The 12,247-nt window shown below is 31.3% G+C and overlaps 1 protein-coding gene across 2 annotated transcripts in view; it reads right to left on the bottom strand.

Annotated features, from left to right (window-relative positions):
* Positions 1-12,247, bottom strand: part of LOC122713166 (autophagy-related protein 16-1) — a 552,150-nt gene that overhangs the window by 34,115 nt on the left and 505,788 nt on the right. The window lies entirely within an intron of this gene.

Here is a 12,247-nt window from a genome sequence, read left to right as displayed (position 1 = left end):
CACTTCTTTCGGTGTTTAATGGTAAAGAATTCAAGCGCAACGTCGACAAGGGAAACACGAACTCGGGGGCGTTCCTTTCCCGGGGAGAGAGTGGCGTGAAAAAGAAGACTTCACCAATTTTAAGGTACACGGGCGTTGGGAGCTCTTGAAAAATGTCCTAATGTAAATTAATGGGCCAGAAGTTTAGCCAGAAGGGCTCTAACGCAAAAGAAACACAGGTAGGAGAACGTAGCCCACCCACCCACGTTATACGAGTCAAGAAAAGAACTTTTTCCACTTCCGGAGGTGGAGGTGGGTAAAGGAAAAGAGAGAGTGAATCGGGCTATACTATAATCCAACGTCTCGAGAAGTTGGTCTAAAGTGCAGAGGTGAGTTCTCCCCCCCGTTTCTTTACAGGAACATTAAACGATCCTCTTTCCCGATTGTCCTCCACCCAACGAGATTCAAACTTACGATTGCACGCCCTTTCTCGATTCTTATCAGATTCGACATTCCTTTTTCTTCCCTTCACGAATGATGTAGATAATACACACGTAAATTTCCAAGTAATATCTAAGTAAATTCTAAAATGGGTATTTGTTATATCACCAATGTTTTGTCTTATTCTCAACTTTTCTCTTACAATTATCATTAATGAATAATTGAATATAATCACACAAATAATATAAAATACAAATATCTATAAATTCATGTCTTATATGGATACTTGAATATTTCATGATCAACGATGCAAAGATCGCAAATATCGGCATTATCATTTAATTAGAAGCTGAACGAAGGGTTACAAGATCGTTCGATCGATGAAACTGCTTGTCCACGTATTGCTTACTAGGCTATATTAATATTCGGCAAGCATCTATTACCGCGAGCGAGAATCGATTGTTCTACGCATTCTAGCGGTGTTTCCAGGTATTATGTTCGGTGGATCAAATAATACTACGTTATTTAAATTTAATTATTATTTTTCTTTAAAATATTCATACGTTATAATTAATATAATATGATATACGATTTTTATACATTGGAATTAAATATTTACTCATCATAATTTATGTTAAAATATTTAACAATAATTTCTTAAACATTTTTTTAAAGTTTTCTGATAGATCGATATTTTATAAACGAAATTATGTATGTTCAGGTAAAACTGAATACGAAAAGAAAAATATTTAACATATTTATTTATGTCGTTTATATAAAATATACAAAACACTAATGTGAAAAATATTTGCATGAAAATCAAATGTAACTTTTTATCCTTGTCAGTCCAATAACAAAGAATAAATTGATTGAAATGTGAATGAAAATTAATAATTGATATAAAAAGAATAATTCCATAATAAAAAAATTTGATATTGCAAAATGCTTCAGAAATAAATAACTTTAAAAATTCTATACGAAATACACATAATATAATTCCATTGTTATTAAGTTAATTAATATCGATTTAACATTTCTAATTTTAATTTCGCTATATCTTCTATATGTAAAATATAAGAAACATTATGATAGAAATAAATATGTCGTTTTTGTGCAGTTCGAAATGAAAATGTAACATCAGATAATGCAACAGTGTTTTGAAATTGATTTACCATGGTTATACAGGAGATAAAGAAGAAATATATGAAAGAACATGAAACATGTAAGCTAGATAATAAGAGTTCGTAGACGGTAAATCTCTGACTAAGATCTTACATAATCATGTAGTTTAAAGAAATAGATAAGAATGGATTTGTAAGAATAATTATAATAGAAAGATAATTTAAGATTATATTTGAATAAAATTATGATACAATGATTAATAATATGAATTAATAAAATGTTAATGAAGCTTATTACACGTTATATATATTAAATTATTTCATCTCGTGAATCACATTATACTGTTAAAAAATGTTTAAACATATTCAGAAATTAATAATAAGACAATATATTCTGATAAACGTACATAGTACTTTATTTTTTTTAATACTATCATATATAATTTAATTAATATTATATATTATTATCAAGAATATTATGAATACTTGAAGAATACTTGAAAAAGTTTGTCAATGAATCAATTACAAATAAGAATTTCCTTCTTCATAAAATTACAGTAGAAAAAGGACACGAAACATATCGCAGATAAATAAACGTGAAAAATAAAAATTGACCATTGACTATTACATTGGATTAAAGTTTCACACAGTTTCAGTAAAAAAAAAAGAAAAAACTAATAAAGAATAAAGAATCGGAAGTAATTTCGTTTCAAATCCAAGCTACCACGAAAAGAGGAAAAATAATATGGCGGTTTCAGTGAAACCAATGGCCCAGTTAACTTACTTAATATATATATATATATATATATAAAAGCGTTACATAGCCTTTTTTTCCAATCGTGGGATTCAACGATCGTGGCCATTTTTCCACCAAAGAAAATCACAGGGCAACGATTCGCCAAGTGCTTTTATCGTCGCAGTTTTTACTGCTCTTCCCTTCGACGTTGCACGTTGGTAAGCAAGAAAAAAAAAAAAAAAAAAAAGAAGAAGGAGAAAAAGAGGTTTTCGAGTGTTTCGTTCGCGTTTCTGTTTCGCCTCTGAACCGTGTTACATTGCCTACAAGAAGCCTCCTCTTTCGAATCCATCGCGTTATACAACGTTCCTGGAATCTAGAGACCAAGATTCACGAAATATAGCTGATATCGTCTTTTTACGACGAACAGGGAGAGGAGAGGGAAGGGGGAGCAAGACGTGTACCAGATGCATCCTTGCAATAAAGGTATAAACTCTTTCGTAGAGTTCCGTGGAGGGTGAACTCGGCGAGATTCGAAGCAGAAGAGAGGAGGAATACCGCGAAAGGGAAATGGATGGATCCTCCGAGCTGTACGAAGGTTCAATTAAAGCCGGTAAAAACGGGGAAAGAAGAAGAAGAACCTGGTAACCTTCCTGGAAGTAACTAGCGACCCCCAGCTTTACAACCAGTGCGTTGACTTCGTTTTTAAAGCGCACAACCGCCAATTGTATTCGTGTTTTGCCACTGTAGACACTTTTGGGCGTGCTCTCGCGTATGTAATAAATGAGGATGAGATTTTATGAGATTTTTATCGCTATCGAAGTGTGAAACTTTACGCTTAACTGATTAAATGAAACGATGAGATTGTTTTGAAATTAGAATTTGAATTGTGCATGATTTATTTTATATTGTTTCAATAACTTATATAATATCAAAATTTCTTTTCATGTCAACAATCAAAAATTCATTTACAATAAAATATATCGATATGATATAATTTCCATGGATAAGACATTTTTAGATTGATTGAAATATCACGCGAAATAATAAATCCAATGATGATATATTATTTTAATTAATAACTGTTCCTAATTGTAATCAAACCAAAGCGAAACGAAAATTAATAAATTTATCACGTATTCAATTCTATAAACCGAAAAAAGAATCGAATAAATAACATATATATATACAAAACCAACTCTATCCGTCGCGTCGCTAATTAATGTAACACACTTATTTTACCAAATACCCAATCAAGTACGCCCGTCCAACCGTGACTCGACTGGCATCGAGCGCGTTAAGGATGTTACCGTTAATGAAACGATTCCAATTTTCCCGAAGACAGGAATGCGATACAAGCACGGTTCGAGTACAGTTGGATCGCGTCCACGTTACACGCAAATCGGGTGTTGTTAGCCGCAAAACAAACTATCAGCTACTTTCACGGGAAACATCTCAGGTAGGACATAGAACGTTATATATGCGTTGCTCTGAGCAAAGTTTACACATACTTGGACGTGCAAAGGGGAGACAGGGGACAGGCGGTTTCCATGCTGTTCTCATCGTTTTTCACTGCCACTTCGTTAGTGTACACGGACACGGGGCACGGGAGTGTTTCCGCGAAGCGGAATTCCGCCGCCTAACGTCCACGGCCATAATTACAACACAGCCGAGCCGATGTTTTCGTTTTGATTGGCCAAGGTTCTTCTCGTGTCACTTGGCTCGATACTTGACTCGTGCAACAGCGAGGGAGAATCGTCGTATTCAATCGTGCTTTCCCTCGCTGCTTCTCCCTCTCTCTCTCTCTCTCTCTCTCTCTCTCTCTCTCTCTTTCTCGAGAAGAAAAATGAAAAGAGACGCGACGAAAGCGACGAGATATCGGTTTATCGGTTTTATCCTCGAGGATTATAACACGTTGAACTTATTATACGGATTTTTGCGAATGGCAAAAACTCTGTGTCGGGTGGAAAGTGACACCGGTTTGTAATGGGACAGGTGAATGGAAAAGGTGGTACGCACAGTCGATCGCGGAAATCAAATTAATTAGATGGCGCTGCGGTAGAGGGGGATCGAATTAATAACACGATCGATAAATTAACGTATGCGCGCGCGGTTCTGGTTATACGTAATACGTGGTACGAATTTATGGTACGGATTTAAACCGCTTTGTATGGGTACCGTGAATGTAAGAAGATTGGAGAAGTTAATACGGTGAACGGTTAAATATCCGTTTGATGCTTTATTATATTTAACAGTGGGTATTTTGTGCTGCTTTGTAACGAGAAGCGGGCGGATTACAACCGTGGGTAATTCGTTTGAATTAATCCTCTGTTCCATTACAAATGTTCCGCTATTATAATTATTTTTAACATAAGTGAAAAAAAGATTGAGAGCTTTTGAAAATACTTCAATCGTGTACGAATATTCATTATACCGTGTACTTTATTAGATTACAATAAAGCAGCATATTTCTTAAAAGGCTATTTAATAAAATCTATCTAATCGAGATTTTTCTTTCGTGATTTATGATATTTGTTCCTCGAGAATTTTTTAAATTTTGAAAAATTTTTACGTTTAATTTAACGTATTTTACGTTAATTCTTCTTCATAGAATCCTCTTTGATCACGATTTTTATTTTATCCCGTTGGAAAATAATATACAAAATAATATATTTCTATAAAATATCACGCTAATATCGTTTCGTACATCGACAAGTGTACAATCTCAATAACCAAATAATTTACATTGTAAAATTGTCGTGTCACGAAAACCAACCCCGATCTCCATTGATGCACACGAAATAGTCGTACGATAAAGGGAAAGAACACCGAACTCTCTTGTATAGGGTGTGAGCCATAGCATAAAGGTACTTGAGGGCTTTTATCGAAGAATACTTGGGCGCGACCCAAGTATTCAACTGTTCCACTACTCCTTCAACTCTTTTAGGTGCAGTCTAGTCAATCTATATTTTCAAGACTGCAATACCAAGAACACGAAGAAAGCCATTTCTTTATCCCCATTCTTTCTTGCCCCCCCCCCTTCTCCCTCTGTTTTCTATCCTCTCTGCCAATTCGATATTGGTCCACTAGCCGCATCTTCGATTATCAATGTTATATATTTCGAAAAATATATATATATATATATAAGGATACCGTGAAAACGCAATAAATTACGGTTGTCAGGTAAACATTCCAGTTTAATTAATCCCATTAACGGACCGCCATTTACCGAAATTGAGACATCCCGTTCGTCCCAATTGGATTATCATAACGGAATTTTAATAAAGGTATTACTGGTATAATTATTGCAGTGAAACGTGGATCCTTGAACTGTGATCACAATAAATGGGTCAGATATGAAATGAGTAATACGGTAATAAAAAATAATAAGGGATATTTTTACGATGTTCAATTATTATACTTTTTAATTTTTTTTTTTTTTTCAATCAAGACATGGTTTTAATCGAGAACTATATCAGGGCTGAGAATCACAATGGCGTAGATCTAACTGAACGGAATTTGTACGTCATTCAATCATTGTGATTCGAGTTTTATTATTTCATAAGAAAAAGGATATTTACATATTTTTATAAATATAAATAAACGTTAAATTTGAAAATTTTAAACAGAGATTTATTATTATTATTATTTTATTATTTCATAAGAAAAAGGGTATTTACGTATAAATATAAATAAACGTTAAAATTTGAAAATTTTGAAGAGTTTTATTATTTTTTTATTTTATTATTTCATAAGAAAAAGGATATTTATATATAAATACAAATAAAAATTTGAAAATTTGAAAATTTTGAAGAGTTTTATTATTTTTTTATTTTATTATTTCATAAGAAAAAGGATATTTACGTATAAATATAAATAAACGTTAAAATTTGAAAATTTTAAACAGAGTTTTATTATTATTTTATTTTATTATTTCATAAGAAAAAGGATATTTATGTATAAATATAATTAAAGTTAAAATTTGAAAATTTTAAACAGATATTTTTATTATTATTTTATTATTATTATTATTTTTATTATTTTATTATTATTATTATTATTTATTATTATTTTATTTTATTATTTCATAAGAAAAAGGATATTTACGTATAAATATAAATAAACGTTAAAATTTGAAAATTTTGAACAGAGTTTGTCGTCCATTTGTCTGAAATATTCTTCGTAGATTTTTCTATCGGCTTCATTCATACACGTTGAGTTTGTCGAATTGAAACGTAAACCAACATTGCGTTATCCCACGTCGTCAAGAGTAATTTGTTCCATTAGTACGCGTGAAAAACACAACGCGAAATTACGCGTGATTAAGCCCTAAGTTACGCAATGTGTGCAATTATTCCCTTATTGCATTATTGCGTCAATCAAGCTCAATGGATTCAGAAATAAAATAAGCCCCCCTCCGTAATAGCGTGAATGATTGAAAGGCATCGCCCCAAGCGTAAGAATGTAACAAGATTGTATAATACTAATGTTGTTGCTGGTAGTTTTCTGATTTCGTTAATTGAACCGGGCATTAAATGTTGGATGCGCGTGTCACTGTGAATAATATATTAAAACGATGCAAAAATTTCCCGCGGGACATTAGCGGGATGATTGCAATGAAAGTGTAATTTTATTATACAATACAATAGAATAGAAAAAGTGAGCATAGACAAAACGCAAATGTCATGCACGATGTAACTTTTCAGAATTTCAAGGAAGGAGAAAAATTAATTATTTTTTTATAGAAAAATTAATTAGAGTTGAATATATTTATTTTATTATTTTATTATTTATTTATTTTATTTTTTATTATTTATATATTTATTTTATTTTTTATTATTTTATCAGGAATTATTATTGAATTATTATTCTTCGTTAATATTTCAAATTTAAGCAATTAGTAATTGTACAATTGAATTGAGAATTGGTAAAATTTAGAAGAAAAGAGTTCTTAAATTATTTATGATATATTACAAGAAAAAGAACGTTTTTCATATGTTTCTATCTATCTTCTGATAAAATGTTTTACAACCTTATAACAGCAAACTATATTGTTCTACATATTTTGGTTTTATATTCTATCTTTTCATGTAAATGTATATTTTCTCTCACGAACGATTCTACTTTATCTTACATTATCACATGCATTCATTCATAAATTACACAGTTTTCATATTAAATATATTAGGCATAAGATAAGAGACTATTCAAATTTTTTATTTTACTAATTGTTCTAATCAATTATATTGCTTCAATCTTCAATTGTTTCATTTTTATTCAAACGATTATTATAACACTGTAATAACGTAGAAAACTTAAATATTTTATTCATTTTTTATTGTACCTGATTTAAATCTTCGTGAGTGTGATTTATGAAAGAAATACTCATGATACGTGATAGGTGATGTAACATGGTATGTATGAAAAAAGGAAAAAGGAAAAAAAATATGAAAATTTAAGCGAATTTGAGAATTTATCGTGAATATTATTTTTACAGTAACCTTTCGATCATTGGCATCGAGCCATACGTTACTTGGCTAACACGTCTCTCACGCATCAATGGAAACGAATGCTCACTGTTTCGTAGAAAACTTTGGCGAAGTGCAGAACGTAACGGAATCTTACGTGCTAAATATAGAGATGTCAACTAAACTCAGGGATGTTATGAACAGTTAGAAACAGAATGCATGATCGTAAATACTGTTTTATCTAACGTGAACTATAGGTTACGTAAGTTAAGTTTTGTAACAACCTATGCAGTAAAAACATTGAAGATGAAGAAGGACAGAGAAATTTATATGGCTGAGCAGATAATCTTTGCGTGTATTTATATATTTTATCATATAAATAATTTAAAGTTAAAACAAAATTATTATTATTATTGAATAAAATAAAGTACCATTTATGAGATGTACCATTTATGTTATTCCAAATAGATAAATGCAAATGATTATGGACTTACAATTGAAAGTAGATTGCGCTTAGAATGATATCTTGGAATATTATAATAAATTATACAAATATTTCAGTTGTTTTAAGATTGGTGAAAATTTCTCGTGCATTCAATTTTCATTCTTTTGAAGTTTGTAATATACGTAATCGTAAAATCTGGGATGCTCAAAAATAGTATCGAAGAAGAGCCTTTCATTTCTCGAAATCGTAACGTTTTACCTTAAAATCGATATTTATTATATTTTCCTCTTCCACCATAATGGAATGAAAAATTTTCTCGATTTCCACTCGATATTTCTAAGATTTTTTATTGAATGATTTGTGCTTCGATTTTAAAGAGGATTTTAGTATCGAGGTTAATAGTGTTATGACTTCAAGACTAAAAGCCATCATGCTAGAACTACATCCGTACTCAACTAGGGGAGTGAAATATCTCGTAAAAGGATATGAAGTTCGTTTCGAAATATAGAAAATCTTGTAAATCTTGTCCTTAATTCGGAAAGAGAAATTTTGAACGATTTTGAAAAATCAATAAATAAAATTAATCTTTGCGAATAATGAATTTATATTCATTCAAATGAAAATATATAATTCTATTTAATTAAAATACGAACTCAGCTTCTCATAGATGTTTTCTTTTAACTCTTTCGAAACTAATAGAATATTGTATTTCCAAAGTAATTTAAAAATAAAAATTATTAATTGAAAATCAGATTCAACCTATTTTTAATCAATTTATTATATTTTCTGCTATAGTATTGTATTATTCATTGCTAAATTTATAGATTTATATCCATTAAAGATAGCAAGTTCTATTCAAAAAATTTACTCGAATAATGAATATATTATATGAATTATAATAGGATATTTTATCAATATTGTTTATTAATTAAGATTATATTTAAGATCTGCTTTCAAAACAAACACAAACAAGGGGTACAAGATACGAGGAACGCATCATTAAGTAAGATAATACTTAAAATAATGGGTTAAAATAGATTAAAGCGATCCTCTTTACCAAGAAACATATTTTTCTATTCCTTATAATTTCGATATTGTACAACAGATTCAACAGGGAACTGTTATTGCAAGATAAAATTAGAGAATTACAATTAATTTGAAAACACGGAGATGCTTGTATCTATTAATTTTCCGAAGCTGAAGAAAGAAAGTTGACCTTTGTTATAGAGATAAATTGCCGGTTACGAAAAATATAATTATATAGGGAAATGTTCATAAAAAGATTTTTTATCGTATCTATCACGGACTTGTATATTTTTAGCGTATATTCACATTCTCAGGATTCTCGAGTTATTGGAATTCTTTAATCTTGCTAATTTTCTACATTTTTTTTTCATAATCTTCTTTCATTTTGAAACTTTGATATCTACCGGGGAACAGAAGAAGCAAAATTTTAACCTCACATTTCGAAGGATGCAAAATATTCCAAATATTAATCAGACCGTTGCATTTATTTCTACAAAAAAAAAAAGAAAAAATATCAGCAACGATCAAAGTTGGCTCGCGAATCTAAATCAAATCTCATCATATTATCGTTTCAAGAGAAAAAACGGAAGATGGCGTCTCGTCTAGCGATGCGTGTGCAACAGCGCATCGACACTCTCATTTCGCCGATATGTTTAAAGTCGGCCGCTCATTGGAAACGCTCACGGCTTCTCTGGCTGTCGATATTTTTCCTAATTATTAGGTCGAACACGCCAAGGACGTCATTTCGATGCGACCGTTATCGGGCCCGACTATGAACATGACAAAGAAAATAAGAAGATTGTTAGGTAAATCTAAGCACTTGTTATTTAGTAGGAACCTAGACGCCGGTGCTCCAGAAGCGGTGACTCGCAAAGAAAGAGGAGACCAACTTGAGGAAGAAGGTGGTGAAGGTGGTGGAGAATGGAAGAAAGGGAAGTAGGAGGAGGAGGAGGAAGAGAGAAAGAACAGGAGAAGGCAGCACTGTGAGGCACTTTGCTAGATGCACATATATAGGGTGTTTTCTGTACGTTTATCCAAAAGATATTATAATATTAATATATATATATATGAGAAATAAAAAAAAAGGAATGGCACTTACATAATTAAATTTTTAGTGTTATCCTATCAGGTATGTATATAAAATCGTATCAATCATTTGATATTCATTTAAATAATTAAATTTGTATATAATTATTGTGTTCAAGTATATTAAATTTCGTATCATTTAATAATAGTTTTATACATTTATTAAAATTTGATATTTGAAAATAATACGAACACCGTGTTAAAGTAATAATTTCATTAGAAAATTGTATATATTCATTTCTGAATATATATAATTTATGATATAATATAGTTAAAAGAAAAATAGAAAAGATTATTACATTGTATAGATAATGTTTTAACATTTATGCAACATAATTGTTCGAACAATTATTCTTTAAATGAATATACGAATATTGAATATTATAATGATTTCTAGACAAATTAAATATAAAAATACATTGCTCATAACTTGATCTAACCTAACATCATTTAATATTCATTTCTTTAACTATTCTCTTCTTATCTACAACCCATTCTTTAATTAAATATAAAATTATCCATTCACGGTAAACATTTCACAGGAATACGAAACTAATATATTTCATTCGATATCCACAACACGACTAAAATTCTGCATCAATCTCAAACTACGTTCTAAGATCATTCAACAACCGTGATCCACTTAATATCCTCGCAAGAGCATCATCCAGGGTAAACAAACCAAGCCTTTTACGCTTTGTCATCACGCCGTGCAACCAAGCCGTGCAAAGTATCAATATGTACATCGCATACGAAGAAACACCCAGTAGATGGCGGGCGCCTAGGCAGCGAGAGCAGCGCCGACTGAATGGTAGGCTGGTACCTCCTATACGTAAGTACTTACGTACGTACGTACGTAGGTACATACGTAGATAGCCGTTGCGTTAGTAACATCGCTAATGTATAGATACATATAGGTATACATAGGAGTTGAGCATCGAAGGAGGTTCGTTGACCGCTGTGAGACTTCTCTCTTCCTTTATCGCTCTATCTGTCATTCCGTCCCGCTCCATCGTTGTCTACCAACCTTCCTTCCGTCTTCCTTTCTCCGTCAAGACTTCACCGCGACCTTGGCGATTCAATGCCCGCACCAGATAACTCCCCTTTCCAGATAATAGATTATTTCATACGTGTAACTAGTCGTTGCTAGCCCCTCCTTCCCCTTCGCCACCACCATCGGTTACTCTCTTTCGCTTTCTCCTTTCCCTCCTCTCTCGCTCTTCCTGATAACTCGCTTGGCAAACCGCGCGAACGAGCGAGCGATGCGCGAGCATGTATACTGCACTTACTGTATAACTCGATACTTATACAGAGTGGATCGAAAGTAATCCTGGAAATGGATCTGTTTCGAAGAAAGAAAAATAGTATTTTTTTTTTTTTTTTTTTTTTTTTGGAGAATTTTTCTTTTATTTCACAGTCTTCTATGACAGTGATCGATTCTTGGTATATTTTGTGATAAATTTTTGTCTTATACTTAAATGTCTTTTTTCAAAATGTGAATTTGAGAAATTTCTGAATTATTCAAAAATTTTAATATTCAAATATTTTACTAATCGATTGTTCGATTGTATATTGTCTGTATTTGTAACGATGCAAACATATTTCATTGTCACAATAGAATTTGATAATATAAATATTTATACTAATGTAGGTGAGAGTGCTACAAAATTAACAGAATAATTATATTATATAATATTAAGAATAAAGAATTTAATTCGGATAATGAATTGTCCTGAAAATTTTTACTAATTTAATTTAATAAATTTTCGTTGCAAACATTATAGTTTAGATAATAATAATGCTCTCGATAGGTGTACTTGTCAAATCCAGAATGAACTCCCCTCAAAATGTTATGATACTTGTTAAGCTAACTTCCAATTAAGTGAAACTGTTAAATCAAGTACAAGCTGCAGCTAAACAGTATGAACACTATTAAACTATGTGCTAT

The sequence above is a fragment of the Apis laboriosa genome, unplaced genomic scaffold (genome assembly GCF_014066325.1).
Source record: "Apis laboriosa isolate Shangri-la unplaced genomic scaffold, ASM1406632v1 scaffold231_cov149, whole genome shotgun sequence".
Taxonomy (NCBI): Eukaryota; Metazoa; Arthropoda; class Insecta; order Hymenoptera; family Apidae; genus Apis; species Apis laboriosa.
This window is presented reverse-complemented; position numbering and strand designations above follow the sequence as displayed.